The sequence below is a fragment of the Grammomys surdaster genome, unplaced genomic scaffold, assembly GCF_004785775.1.
Source record: "Grammomys surdaster isolate TR1022 unplaced genomic scaffold, NIH_TR_1.0 220, whole genome shotgun sequence".
Classification (NCBI taxonomy): domain Eukaryota; kingdom Metazoa; phylum Chordata; class Mammalia; order Rodentia; family Muridae; genus Grammomys; species Grammomys surdaster.
Genome location: NW_021604665.1, coordinates 7,481,577 through 7,497,929, shown reverse-complemented (window position 1 = coordinate 7,497,929; position 16,353 = coordinate 7,481,577).

The following is a 16,353-nucleotide window of genomic DNA, read 5'->3' as shown; positions in this document are numbered from 1 at the left end:
TGGAACATGGTACAGCTGCAGCAAGTGGCATGGAGGTTCCTGGGAGAGTCGAGGAAAGAACTATTCGAAGATCCAGTAGGTTTGCTTTTTTGTGAGCATATGTAGAAAAAGCAAAGGCAGAGAATTGGATGGGTATTTCTCCAGCCATGTTCATAGCAATGTGACTCACAGGAGTCAAGAGGTGGAAGGAACCCAAGTTCTCCTGATGCAGGAAAGGACAAACAAAACCATGGTGGTCTAAGGCAAACCACGGTGGGCTGTTTATTAGGGCTCAAAAGAAGTAATCTTCGACACACACTGCAACATGGGCAAAACCTGATACTTTGCTATATGAAAATAATCAAACCAAAAGAAGACAGAGCCTCGATGATGGGGTAACTGAACAATTATGTGAATCACCCAGACTAGATTCATAAGACAGAGATTAATAAAACCAGTGGAAATCTCCAATACTCTCTCTAGCTTGCTTCCAGTTAGTTGATTTCTCTCTCTGGCTTCAGAAGTCACTTAGGAATCAATGACCACCACTGACTGCTCTGGGCCACACCTGTGACATTCAATCATGATGGCTAACAGTAAGCATGATGGTCACCATAGCGATAGTTACCAAACTATTCTCAGCAGGCAAAGAATAGGACCCCGCCTGTACTTTTTTCAGTATACGTGGGTCCCCTGAAGAGACACTCAAAGTTTGTAGTAGGTCCAGTTCCACTGGTAGAGCTGTGATTTAGTCCCAGGAATTCTGACTTCAGATCCCATCTTTACAGTGAGTCTACAGGCAGGTTCATGGGACCTGTCTTAGTGTCACAACTCTACCAGGGACTGAAATCCTGGCAATTTAAGAGTTTTGCAAAGTCCTGCTGCTATGCAGAGATGGACTTCTCCCTTTCTCGCAACAGACATTTGGCACAGTCTTTGCTCTGTCTCTGGTTTGTGTAAATTGGAGAATTTTGCTACTGGCATCTGGTGCCTGGGGGCCAGGATGCTACTAAAGCCCTCCTGTGTGTAGCCCAGTCCCTCACAACAAACAATGTACTCAGGGGCCATGTCAGCAGCATTGCTGATGAAAAGCTGTGGTCGGACATTTAGATAACCTTTAATGGAATTCTTACAAATGTATTTTGATGGCTGGACTGGGCTGCTTCAAGGCTTTCCTGAAACTGAGCTGGGTGGGAACTCCAGATGATTTCAATTTCATCTTCCATGGAGCTTTGCTGCTGTCCATGGACCCCCTGGCATCTTACCAGCAATGGCTGCTCTCCAGGCACTTGTTTTGTTGTTCATTTACTTTCCCTTCATCCAGTTTTTACTTTTAGGATCTTAGGCCAGCAATCACCTGGCCTGGCCTCGATGCAAAGCTTCAAAATGCCATTTTTCTCAAAGTGGTACGAAAACATTGTAGAGTCTCAAACTTTGTATATAGCATAGGTTCCCCCAAAATATATGATTTCACTCTGGCTTTGCCCCAGATTTCAATCTGCTTTTAGAGGTTAATTTTGTGTCAGCGCTGGAATGACGTGAGAGCTTGTATACTAGTGGTCTCTCCTTCCAGATCCATTGCATTTCCTATGGAATAAGAAATGTCATCACCAATGCAGAGCTTTGCATGGTTCTGGTAAAAACAGAAACATCTATATTCCTGTGTGTAGTCAGGAGGTTTACTGGCTGTTTATCAGCAACTGTAATCTGACCTCCCCCTAAACAGAAAGCCAAAACTGCCCATGAAATTGAGCCACTAGTTGGTAGGAATATCTTCAGCAGCCCAGACCCTATTACCCCTTTCAGTCAACAGCATCCTTGATCAATCTTAGCATCACTGAAAGGAGAATAACCACAAACCATGTGCATCCTTGCTATAATGCAAGAAGAGATACGCAGTCCTCCCCGGAAAGATCTTGCATGAAAAAAAAAAACCCTAACCATGTCTCTGGGTTTAACAGTCTGCCCACAGGAAATTAGGCAGATAGATGAATAAATAAAATAAAAGCATGAGAAAATAATCAGTCAGATCCAGGATGTGGGCAATCTGCCAAATGCCATGGTTCTCATTCGGATTCATATCCCCACAGACTGAATGCAAAGAGACATAGAGACAAGCAGGAAAACATATGGGGACTAGAGAGATGGCTCAGCAGTTAAGAGCACTTGCTCCTGCATGAAACCTGGGTTCGATTCCCAGTACCCATGTGGTAGTGCACGACCATCTGTAAGTCTACTTCAAGAGAGTTCAATATATCCTGACCTTCATGGGAATTAGGTATGCACTGCACTGGATGGACACATGGACACACACACACACACACACACACACACACACACACAGGAAAAACACTCTCACATATAAAATAGAAATTTGAAAAAATTAAAAAAGAAAATATGAACATAAACTTAGTATTAGAAGTTACTGTGGGATCATTGTTAATTCTTGTCAGCTGTGATGATGGTTACATTTATAAAAATGGCATGTCTGTCAGTAGCATAAAAGAATATAACCATCATTAATCATTATTAATTATTATTAATTATTAATTATTAATAATTAATTAATTATTATTCATCCTTTAATAATATTTTATTATTATTTATAATAATAATAATAATAATAATACATACATACATACATACATCTCTACTGTTTTGTGCTTTCTTTGGCTACTGCATACTCTGCCCTACCCTGAGTGAAATGTACTAATGGGTTAGCTTTTGCATCTCTGTCCCTATCCATCTCTCTCTCCAACTTCTTCTCTTGCTCCTCTTAGTCATGAGATGAACACTTTTCTGACATCATTAATTATTATCATTCATTAATTATTCATTCTTACTATTCAAGGATGCTGTTGACTGAAAGGGGTAATAGGGTCTGGGCTGCTGAAGATATTCCTACCAACTAGTGGCTCAATTTCATGGGCAGTTTTGGCTTTCTGTTTAGGGGGAGGTCAGATTACAGTTGCTGATAAACAGCCAGTAAACCTCCTGACTACACACAGGAATATAGATGTTTCTGTTTTTACCAGAACCGTGCAAAGCTCTGCATTGGTGATGACATTTCTTATTCCATAGGAAATGCAATGGATCTGGAAGGAGAGACCACTAGTATACAAGCTCTCACATGTGTACAGAAATATTCTCTCATGTGTGTACAGATAGGAGATTCTACTTCATGACATCAAATGTAAAAGATTACTCTTTGAATTGAGATGAAACCAGATCTTCCTCAGTGTGTTGGTGAAAAATACTTAGGAAAACTAACTTAGAGGAAGAAGCTGTACCTTGGCTCCAGATTTCAGAGGTTTGGGCAATACTCAATAGACTCCACTGGTCTTAGTCCCACAACAAGGCAGACACCATGGCAGAGGGTTATAGTGTCAGAAAAGTGTTCATCTCATGACTAAGAGGAGCAAGAGAAGAAGTTGGAGAGAGAGATGGACAGGGACAGAGATGCAAAAGCTAACCCATTAGTACATTTCACTCAGGGTAGGGCAGAGTATGCAGTAGCCAAAGAAAGCACAAAACAGTAGAGATGTATGTATGTATGTATGTATGTATGTATTATTATTATTATTATTATTATTATTTATGTTTGTATGTATGGAATATGCCCTCTGAAATGATACTGCCAGTGATCTACTTTCAACTAGGTCTGACCTCCTGACATCTCCATACCTCCTAATAAGTCACTCCCCTCTTAGGCCCAAAGCTGTAGCGCAAGTCACACTGGAGCCATCCTAGGCCAGTCACATGCCCTCTTGGCAGAAATGCCTCGTTGTGTGCAGTCACAAACTACAGCGTCCGATGATTATCTGACAGGCAGACATTTAAATGTCTGCAGCATAAGGCACCTAAGCAGGCAAAAGGAACATTTGAACACAATGACTGACTTAGCAACGAGTCGGAATGACATTCAGAAAATAGAAGTGGAGCCATAACAGCACTGAGGGAACATGGGGAAGTTGCCTCAGCAGAGTCATGTAGAGGACACCGAGGATCCTTGAGATGCACTGACCTAGGCTCCCACCATGACCAGGCTAGCGCGGGCCTTCTGAGATAGTAAAAACATGATAGGATGTACGCAACCACCCAGAGAATCGGTCAATATCTAATGATTTTCACTTTAGCAACTCCATTTAGTTAATGCTATTTTTACAAAGATACTCATCTTTTGTTGGACGTGTGCCCACACAGCTTTAAAAGCAAGAACAAGGTCACTTCCATCCACACAGGGGTTAAAGCTATAAGCAGAAACCTTCTCATTGTACACTGTGGCTTGGCTTCAAATGATCAGGTGCAATCCAAACTACAGGCCTGGAGAGAACAAGAGAGAGACGATTAGGCTGAAGGTGGAATTACTGTCTTTGGGGGATACTGAGGCAGGGACTCCAGTTTACCAACACATTTGTTTAAAGGCAGATTCAAGAAGAGACGTCACGTGATTATGCCTTTATAATTCAGCAGCTTTACATACACACACACACACTCACACACACACACACACACACACACACACACACACACACATCTTCTTAGTCCACTGAGAAACCTATGGGGTCTGTAAAACCAGAATGTGGAAGGCAAAATAAGAATAGACTAGCTGTATCAGCAATCACTCAGTTCAGCAAGAGACCCTGCCTCAGGAAGTAAAGTGGAGATGGATGGAAGATGTCACCAGACAGCAAAGTCTGGCCTCCAGGTGTACACACATTTACACACATGCACACCTATGTGAGCCAATACATATACAAATAGGCAAATACATATACATAGCACACACATGCACACAGCCACACAGGCATGCATGCATATATGCATGCACATATTCAAACACACACACACACACACACACCACAGAACATTGTGACATAAGCAAGAAGATTGAGGGATATCTAGGGAGGAGAATGGAATTCTGGTCTTGGCTCAGAGGAACACCCATCTAAATTTTTTGAACTTCATTTCATGATTTGCTAAGAGGTGATGTTCAAAGGGCAGGCATACTTCTCCTGTTCTGACAGATGCAATGCCATGACAAATCCCATCAATGACAGAGGCATTCCCTTCAGAAGCATGGCATATTGGTTACATTTTTTATTGCAGAGAGCAAGCATAGCATGACCAAAAATATATGGAAGGGTTTATTTGGACTTGTGGTTCCAGGGCTGTGAGTCCACCATGGTGGGCAGGCATGACGGCAAGCAGGTAAGCATGCTGGTTAGAGCTGAAAGCTGAGCGATCACATCCTCAACCTCAAGCACAAGGCAGACAGAATGAAGTGACTGGAAGTGAGGCTAGGCTGTAAACTCTCAGAACCCTTCCCATCCATAACACTAGTATACTTCCTTCAGCAAGACTCTACCTCCCAATGGTTCCCCAATAGGCCCAAATGGTGCCACCCACCAGGACCACACATTATCCCTGAAGTCTCTTAGGGCTAGAGGATGCTCTAAATAAAAGGAGCACCTTTCATCTAGGGTACCAGAGTAAAGAATGTGGGGTAGAATTGCAGCTCATTCTGATGGACAGGTTACCCCTGAGGACAGTGTACATCACTGTCTTAGCCACCGTCTTAAAGATGAAAGGGACTTAAATTTACCTCTCTACTGTTTTTTGCTTTCTTTGGCTACTGCATAATCTCCCCTCACCTGAGTGACATGTACTAATGGGTTAGCAAACCAAACTTGGGGTCAGAAAAGGAAATAGACATGAGTTGAAAAAGCCTTCCACAGAATTGTCTCCCAGCCCAATTTCATTTTATTTTATTTGGAAAAGGGTCTTGTTGAGCAATGCAGATTGGCTTTGGATCCATAATTCTTCTATCTCATCTCCCAAGAGCCAGTCCTATGTGAATCTTATGTGCTCATGAGGGTTAATTTTCACAATCTATTTGACTAGATTTAGAATAATCTGGAGGACATATCTCTTGGCATGTCCATGAGGAAGTTTCCAAAAAGGCTTTGCTGAGTAGAAGAGACCCACCTGTATGTGGGCAGCACATACACAGGCTAGGGTCCTAGACTGGAGAAAAAGGGAGAAAATGAGAAAGAGAGCTTGATACCATCACTCTCTGCCCTCTGATCTCTTACTACAGACTCAATATGACCTCCTGCCCTAGCCGCCCCACTGGGACAGACTACTTCTCTTCAAATAGAGCCCAAAGAAACTTTTCATCCCCAAAACTCTTTTGTCACAAGAAGAGAGGTAACTAATATAATGTGCTCAGAAAGGTCTTCCACAGGCATCTATATGAAGCCCTCAAATTTTTTTTTGTCAAACTTGAAGAATGTTTGCTGGCTAAGCTGGTAGCTGGCTTCTGATATACTGAAGATGCAGTTATTTCTGCTAAACAAATGTTATACTTCATATTCTCTTAGCTAAGCTGAACTACTTAGCTGGGAAAATAAACAAAACAACACGAGGAAGGGAAACACTGTGTTCTGAGGTCCTACTAAGTTCAAGGGTCTTACATTTGCTACCAGAACGTCTTATAACCACCATCATTCTAAGTTCTAGCATCTTACATTGGCTACCACAATACCTTATAAGCATCATCATGTGACAAAAGAGGAAATTGCAGTGAGGTACAAAAGACTTGTACAGGCAAATCAGTAGGCTAGAAACACAGTAATAAGACAATTTAACCATGGAGTTGCTACCAAACTGTCATGAAATTATGTAGCCTTGTGTACAAGTTTCCTTTTTCCAGTGAATTAATCCAAAGGATCCCAATGTAGGCATAGTTTGCTTGTTTTCATATTGTTTAAAAATTGGTTCAATTATGAGTCAGGGGTGTAAAATATGATGCAGTAATAAAAATTTCTCCAACAGAACAAGACTTGGTGTGATAGCAGAGAAAGAACCAAAACACTAACCCCAGAGAATCTTCCCGTTGCATCCAGGAGATGGGCAGACTTCCCTCTACAGGGATTGGATGAGAGACAGTTCCAGACAACCCCCAGCACAGGCATGCAGTTAATATTGATTTACTAACTTGACAGGGTACAGAATCATCTAATATAAACTTCTGGGCAGATCTGTCTGTGGGTGATTTTCTAGACTGAGCTTATTGAGGTGAAAACACTTGCTCTAAATATGGGCAGCACCCCTTCATGTACTGGAGTGTCAGGTTGCTTAAAATATAAAAAGTTATTGGAGAATTAATATCTATCTCTCTGCTTTCTGTCCCTGGACACGATATACTAGCTACTTCAAGCTGTAGCTACTATATGGTCCCTACCATGATGGACTGAATCTCTTCTGATTATAAGTCAAAAATAATCTCTTCCTTAATTTGCTTTTGTTGGGTGTTTTGTCCCAGCAATAGTAACAGTCACTAATTCAACTATCTACTGGCAACTTTCACAGTCCTCACAGGATCTCATATCATTCCCAGCATGCTGGAGCCAGGAGCCATCTTGAGAAGGAAGCTAGTACTTATGTTTGGACAGCTCTATGTTCAGAAACCCTTCATAGTCCCATCTCAGGATTCTCCTTTTTGTTTTATTTAATACAGTGCTCAAGTTTTTACCAAAGCAATTAGGCAAGAAAAAGGAATACAAGATATACCCTTACTTATAGCGGATATGCTATTTATTATCTATCTATCTATCTATCTATCTATCTATCTATCTATCTATCTGTTTTACCTATTCATCATTTATCTATTTTAATTATCTATTATCTATATCTATCCATCATCTATCTATCTATCTATCTATCTATCTATCTATCTATCTATCATTTATTTATTTTATCTATCTACCTTTTATCTATTTATTTTACCTATCTACCCATCTATTAATCTATTATCTACTACCTATATATCTCATCTGTCATCTGTCACCTATCTATACATGTACATACATACACATACATTTTAAATAATCCACTGAAAGAATACTTAAATTGAGAAGTGCATTTATTAAAGTAGCAATAGCATAGTGAGCATAGAAAAATTAGTACCTTCTGTATATAGTAATAGTGACTCCACTGGAAAGGAAAATGTGAAAGCAACCCTATTCATGTATCTACAAGTAAAAGCAAACTGCACTGTGTAAGTAAAAGCTTCTATTTAAAATGAAAACTCACCTTTGTCCATGGCAGCCATCTTTCAAAATGACCAACACAAAGGGAAAAAGGAGGCAGCACCCACTATATGTTCTCTAGGCCTTGTAGAAGACATGGATACTGTTCAAAAAGGAACACCCCGTAAGTGTTACTGTGGTAAAAATGGAAGAGTCTACAATGTTATCCACCATGCCATGGACATCATTGTAAACAAGTAATTGAAGGGCAAGATTGTGGCCAAAAGAATCTGTCACTCAGTGCATCAAGAACTCAAAGAGCAGAGACAGCTTCCTGAAGTGGGTGAAGGAGAACGATCGGAAGAAAAAGGAAGCCAAAGAGAATGGCACCTGGGTTCAGCTGAAGCACCAGCCTGTGCCACCCAAAAGAGCATACTTTGTGAGGACTAAGGGAAAGGAGCCTGAGATGCTGGAGCCCATTTCATATGAATTCATGGCCTAATGTACAAAAGAGAAATAAAGGACCTGGAATGGAAAAAAAATGCGGATGGAAGAAGAACCTCTTGTGCTCATGAGCTGGAAGAATGGATGTTGTTAAAACACTACAACTGCCAGAAGAGAGTCACAAACTCAGTAAAATCCCCATAGAGATACTAGTGGCATTCATCACAGAATGAGGAAAAAAAAATCCTAAAATCCATAAGAATATGATTACTGATCCAATCCCCTCAAAATATCCAAGGAAATCTTGAACAAAGCCAGCACACCTGACCTCAGGTCCTGCAATGGAGCCACAGCAACCAAGAAAGCACAGCAGCTGAAGTAGGAGATGGATGGAGAGAGGGCTGCAGAACAAACATGTGCTTAGAGAGTCAAAGAGACCCCTCCCAAAACAATTAGGAAAAGGCAGCCACTTCAAGGGCTGAGAAACCTGGATAGCCACAGGAAGACATTTGGAAACTTGAGTCTTGTCCCTAACCCTGTACAAAAGTCAACCGGAAATGGATCCAAAACGTAAAGGCAAGATGTAGTTTGGTGAAAACATAGGCCAAATTCTTTAAGATTCTATTTCAGATTCTATTTTATTATTTTGATGGAACCTCCTCCACCTGACACATACAAAATACAGGAAATATAAGCAAACTTGACAAATGGGATTCCATCAAACTAAAACAACTTTCTGTACAGCCAAGGAAACAAGCCACAGTTCAAGAGACAACACTCAGAAGTAGATAAAGTATATGCAGCTTCATTAGATAAGGGATTAATATCCAGAATCTATAGGACTCTGAAACAGTGGCTAAAAGTTAAGTAATGTAGTAAAAAGTGAAACGGCAAATGATCTGAGCTGACATGACTGTGATAAAGAAATACAAATGGACAACAAATAGATGGAAACAAATCCTATTCATTAACCACCAGGAATATGTAAACTGATATTATAGTAAATGCGGAACACCATCCTCTGGGCATAGCATGACTGCTACTGTCTTCATCAGATCTGCTGAAGCTACCTGTGGAAGACCCAGTAGATGTTCACTCATGGGAGGAGGGTGTGGGAAGAGTCAGTAGACCTTCAATTGAGATGTTAACCACTCTTCTCCTCCCTTCTGGATGTCTGCATGTAGTTCTGTTCAGCTGCCTGTGGTCTTGGGAGGTATTGAACACTAAAGCATGTAGGAGGGAGACTGCTAACAGAAGGGAGGATTCTATTTATTCAGCTTTTAGGAGGTAGTCACCCATTCTTGGATGTGACTTTTGGGTGATGCAGCTGACCTTGGGGTCACTTGTGCTCCTGTGACTTACCAAGGCTCCTGTAAATAAACTCATTGCCTCATGAGCTGGACTTGGATAGAATCATGTCTTTGATCTGTCATGGGTGCTCTCTCTGGGGTGAATAGTCTCTCTAGGAGAAAGGAATGCAATCTCACTACACTTAAGTGGCTCAAACAAAGCCAGCATGCTGGTGAGAGCATGGAGAAAATGCAGTTCTTATATGTGATGGTAACATCGTTTCTTATCAGTACAGGCAATTGGTACGGCTGGTCCTTAACAACACCCAACAAAGATATATCACAGGAATGGATAGTCAAAGTGAAGGAAAACAATATAACAAAAAGGATGCCAGCATGCTCGTGTTTATTGGGCTAAGATGAAGTGCTGGCCTGAGTGTCCCTCTACAGAGGAATTAAAAGAAAATGTGGCCCATGTATATTCACAGAATCCTGTCATTTGCAACAAAATCTACTGGGGACTTTATATTATGTGAACCAAGCTAGCCAGAAAAACAGGGATGAAATCTGTCTCACATGTGAAAGTCTACTCAAAATATAGTGATCATTCAAGGTTATTAATAGAGAAGGTGAAGCTAAATGAAAGTTGAATTTGATCAGTGAATGGTATATGCATGCATAGAATTGTGTAATTAATTCATGTAAGCAAAATATATATGGAAAAAAAGTCTTAATACTGTCTTCCCATTTCTACTCTACTTCATTGGTCAAAGCAAGACACCTGTTCAGGCCAGCCCTCAGTTGACTGGAAAACCCAATCATGATGTATGTGTGAAAGAAATGGAAAACCCAAAAGTTAACTAACATTCTATAATTTTTGTGGCATGGTCCTTATCAAATGGTGTCTATTATCATATAAAATGTACTTGCTCTTATTCAAACATGCATGGCTTTGGATACCAAGGCATGGTGGATACTTATGGGTTAGATGCAGCAAATGAACTAACCAATCAAAGGACTAACCAACAAATGAACTAACCATCTAGGGATTAATCCACAAAGGGACAAACCAGCAAAGAGACTAACAAGGAGGCACTAACCAACAGAAAAACTAACCAACAAAAGGGGGTTAATCAACAAAGGGACTAACAAAGGGGCTAACCAACAAAAGGACTAACCAACTCATTTCAAAGTAGAGTTCTCAACATAGTTTTTCCTTTTCAGAATCTTACTACCTTTCAAAGTCTTAAGCTGGGAACCCAACCCTACTTAAGCTAAAAGAGTCTGAAGGCCAGGCATGAAACTCTAGCGTTGACCAATGAATCCAAACAGTGTTCCACTCCAGGGTTTTACAACACTGTTTGTAAACAGGTTCACCATTTTGCCAATCCAGGTATATGAGAGACATAGGCACACATTATAAATTATCTCATTAAAAATTAAAGCCAGATAAAATTGTATACACTTCCTTAAATTACCTTCCTAGGCTTGGCAAATATTCTGGGGCGGCTAATCTCTCCATTTTAATTAGAGTGCACATCTTTTCCAAAGGCTACTGTCCTCGTGTTTTAATATAAAAAGACAGTTCCTTTTAAAGGCAGAGATCTGGAGAGTGGAGAATTAACATTCCCTGTTAACCTTCTCTGGAGGCAAATGGTGTAACTTCAAGTGAGGAAGACTCTCTGCATTTGTACCAGATTTATAATTTTAAAAGTAGAATGCTAGCTTCTGATACCCTGAGTGTCCAAAATACAATGCTTATAAAATTAAAACTCCCACCCTCATCCTGCTCTCCCTCTTGAGTTCATTCTTTTTCTTCATCCTTTATTATCCAACATATTCTATATTCTGCTTATTTCTCAGTATTTTCTGTATATTGATGTTTGAATTTTGAATTTGGTCGTTGTTCTGTTATTATTGTTCAGTGATGTGTTTGACACATATGCACACACAGACACACACACACACACACACACACACACACACACACACACACACACTGAGGAGCTAGTACTATAATGTTATTCCTCAACATACCTGTATTAGCCTGCTAGCTTACAGAGTTGAGAGATGGGAAACGGAGGCTAACCTATTTTAGAAGATGGTACATTATTATAGATGGTTGTAGCTATATAGATATACCTGCATAGTAGTGTGCCAGTGTACACAAGCAGATGCACTTGTACACACACACACACACACACACACACACACACACACTACTTTAGACATGTAAAAACAAAACAAAAACCAAACCAAAACCAAACCCAAAACTGATAAGTCAGTATCTTATATATCTACCTGTGACTAAAAACTAGCAAGATCAATTTTACCACAGAAAAATGATTCCTCTCAAATAACCAGATCCACGGATCAGTTAAAATTTTAGGCAGAAATCCAAATGTTAAAATTTTTGAATATTTTGTCTTAGAATAAGAAGGAAGGGAAAGGCTCAATTTGTCCCTGAACATACAAATGGAAGGAGGCTAGTGTTCTTGGGAAGGAAAGATGGTTCATTTTTGAGTGTTTGGCAATTCCTAGAACACACAGTACCCAGGCCAGAGTTCTACCACACAGTGATTAAATCTGACACATAACATAGTCACAGTGACCTTTGTGAAGATGTTTCTTATTGCTCCTTTCTTTACCAAAGATCCTTTAATTATCTCCTTTCTCAGTTCCTCAATCCCTACTTAAATGAAATATTGTTAACTCTTAATTTTAAATCATCTTCTTTTTAGATCACTACACAATCACCAGTGCTGTGTGTGTGTGTACCTGTGAGTGTGTTGGTGTAAGCAAGTGTGTGTTTATGAGGACAACCTCCGCAGTCATTCCTCAGCCTCCATCTCCTTTCCTGAGACAGCTCTTTGCTGACGAGGAATTTGTAAAACAGGCTAGGCCGGCTGGTCAGAGAGCACCTCATGTATTCACCTGTCTCCACTCCCCAGTGCTGGGATTAAGGAGTGCACACTACCATGCCCAGCTTTTGAGGGTATGGCCAGCATTTCACAGATTGGGCTATCTCCCCAGCCCTCCCGTGGGGTTTTAAGAACTCCCACTGAGAGATCCCCAGTGCATTTGGCTCAGTCTTTCCAAGTAGATACAGTTTGGATAAAATATTACAACTGTGATAGCAACCATGCTGAGATCCACTGTTCCTGCCCAGACTTTCTCACTCAAATATGTAGTCCTTTGTACGTGGCATAGACCATGTGTCAAACTTACACGTTATTAGCTGTTTGGATTCATGAATATAAAACCACAGTCAAGATCTTGAACAGTTCCAACACCACAAATATTTTCTAGTTTCTCATAAAGCTTCATCCTTTCTCCTCTGCAACTCCCAAGTCCTGGAACTTGGGCCCTTACTTCAAAAATGTTTTCATTGCAAAAATGGAATCCTACATAAGGAAACCTTTGAACTTAACTTTTTCTCTTTATATAAAAAAAAATCTATTCATCACTTTTCTTTCTGTGTATATGTGTGTGCTTTTGTGAGCTTATGCATACCATAAATCACCTGCAGGTGTCTGTGGATGTATTGAGTCCCTCCTCTGGAAATGAAGTAACAGACAGTCATAATCCACCATGTAGGTACGGGGAAGCGGATCCAGGTCCTATGTAACAGCAGTAAGTACTCTTAATCACTGAGCCACCTCTCCAGCCCCCTGGACTTGACTCTATTTTCCCTCGCTTCACTTCCTGGAGACTCTCCAGTCAATGCACACATTCACCACAGTGATCCTATTCTTCTGGGAGACTCTAGTGCATCTGGCTTCGTCTTCCTAACAGATACAATTTGGGAAGCTGGAGTAAAAACACTACAGGTGTGTTATGGTGCACACAGCATCACGAAAGGTAAACATAGGCACATATATGAAAGAAATGAATACATTGTTTTTAAAAAGAGAAAAAGTTACCTTCAAAGGATACCTTACGTAGGTATCATGTGATATGTGCTAAGTGTTTCCTGCTTTATGCCCCCTGTGGGTTATATCATAATAGCTGGTTTCACCTGTTGAAGGAAATCTGAGCTTATTACAGTTTGGGACTATTACAGGTACTGTCTACAGGATTTCATATGAATGTAAGTTTTATTTCTGTGGGATAAAGCCCAGGACTGGAATGCCACATCCTATGGTTGCTGCAGATTTAAGGTTCTTGCAAACCAAAGAGCTATTTTTCACAATGGTTGTATAGTTTTACATTCATATCAGCAATGCTCAGATAATTCAGGTTTTTTTCCCCACAATTAATTTCACCAACATTTAAAAGGGGCATTAGTTTTTATTTATCTTTAAGTTTTTCTTTTAAGAGTTATTTTAGCAAATGTAATTTGTACTATTTTCTTTTTTCTGTTTTTAGATTTTTATTTTTAATTATATATATATATATATATATATACATATATATATATATATATATATATATATATATGCGTGTGTGTGTGTGTTTCTGCATACAAGTGTGTTGCTTTGCAGAGTCTAGAAGGTGGTACCAGATCCCTAGTGCCGGAGTGAGGAGTGGTCGTGAGCTGCCCAGCATGTGTGCCAGGAACCAGACCCAAGACCTCTGTAAGAGCAGAATGTGCTCTTCACCCACAGAGCCACCTTTTCAGTCCTCAATTTTTCCCTTTAAAGATATTCTAATAGGTATGTAGGAAAACCTCATTATGACTCAACTTACATTTCTCTAGTGGTTAATCTCATGTAAGAGCTTGCCCTTTGCCTGCCTTCATGCATCCTTGTCTATAAAATATCTAACTTATATATCCTTTGCCCATGTTCTTACTTTATTGTCTTACTTTTATTGGATTTGTAGAAGGCTTTACATGTGTTAAGGAATCCTTTGCTGGATCTATGGTTTACAAACATCTCTTGGTCTGTAGCTGTCTTTCATCCTCTCATGCTGGCTTTCAAAGGGTGGTGGCTTTTGAACTGTAAAGCATGATGTATTGATTTTTTTTCCTTCCTTGGATCATGCTTTGGTGTAAAGAAATCTTCGCTTAGACCCTAGATTCTTAAGAGTCTCATCTGCGTTTGCCTAGTAGGTTTATAGCTAAATATATGATTATTTGGGGTTATTTTTTCTTTATAGGTAATGAAGTTTAGAGTCATAGTCCATCCACTGTTTTTGTCTGGGAACTGCCAACTGTACCAGCAACATTCATTCAGAAGCTGTTTCTCTACCGAGGTGGTTCTTCATTTTTGCGAAGTCACTTTTGTGCATATTTGTGTTGGTCTGTGTCTGCCCTCCATTCTGTTCCATTCCTTGGTGTTTACATCCATCCATCAATATCACATGCTATTGAGTACAGCACGCCTTCATGACAGGTCATTTCTGTCACAGCGTTCAGCCCTGTCAGGTAGTTTTAGCTAGTCCAGCCTATCCATGTACAATTTAGAATAAACTTGCCTGTATCTTGCTGCTATTGTGACTTGAAGTACATGAAATATATAGATTAGTTGAAGGTGAATCACACTGCTGCTGTGTCGAAGCTTCCAATCCATGAGCAAGGTATGGCTCTTCACTGCTGAGGGTCTTCTTTGATTTCACTCTGTACCATTTTATTACTAGTATACAACTCCTGTAGGTGCTTGCTAAGTGTACAGGTATGTCGCTTTCTGCCAAATAACTCTATTCAATGTTATAGTTTTAAAAGATTTGTATGTGTATACACATACATATTAGTAGTGTCCACAGAGTCCAAAATGGGGCCTTGGCTCCCCTGAAGCTGGGGCTACAGGCAGTTGTGAGCTGTTTGCTGTGGGTACTAGGAACTGAACTCAGATCGTTGAAAAAGCATTAATGCATTCTTAACTTTCAAGCCAACTCTTTTGCCTAATAGTATTGTATTTTTAATTTCAGTTTCTGCATAGTTATTGTATACCAAAGTGAGATTTGATTTTTAGCAGAACTTGGATCCTGTATCCATAAAGAACTCATTTATTAAATGAGGTATTTTAAGGGACGTGGGGTTTATATTCATCACATAAAAACAATCTGAGACCCCTGTGTTTGTTTCTTGGTTTTAAAACTTGTCCCATACTTAAGGACTTTAGGCTTTCAACCAATCACCAGGCAATCTTGTCACAGCCAAGATTCTTTATACGAACTGTTTCAAGAGCTTTCTGTTGTTAGTAACCCGTGGCTTTTTAACAAACCAGCTCTTAGCATGGAATGTATTAGTGTAACAGATGGAGAAAGGATCTGAGGTTGGAATTTTATACAGAGCCTAATTCTAATCCTGGCACAACCTAGTAAGAAGCCTATGGAGTCCTAGTATACCAATAATTAGGTGGCCCAGAGCTGTGGACCCCACAATTAAGTAATAGGTAAACTAAGAAGTTCTATCACATGCAAAAGCTATCTTTTCAAGCCTATGTGTGGCCAAAATGTGTCAACATCCAACCTAAAACAGCCTAGGGAAGAGAGCTGGGCTTGGATAACTTCCTTTTCTTCTTGAAAAGATTCCTTTAAGAAATTAAACAGGACAAAATCCTCAGCTTCATTTCTCTCACCCAGTTCCCTAATTACGATTCAGAGCCACATCTTTGTTTAAGGGTTTATGTAGATAAACCTCAATTTTGTCAATCTCAATTTTA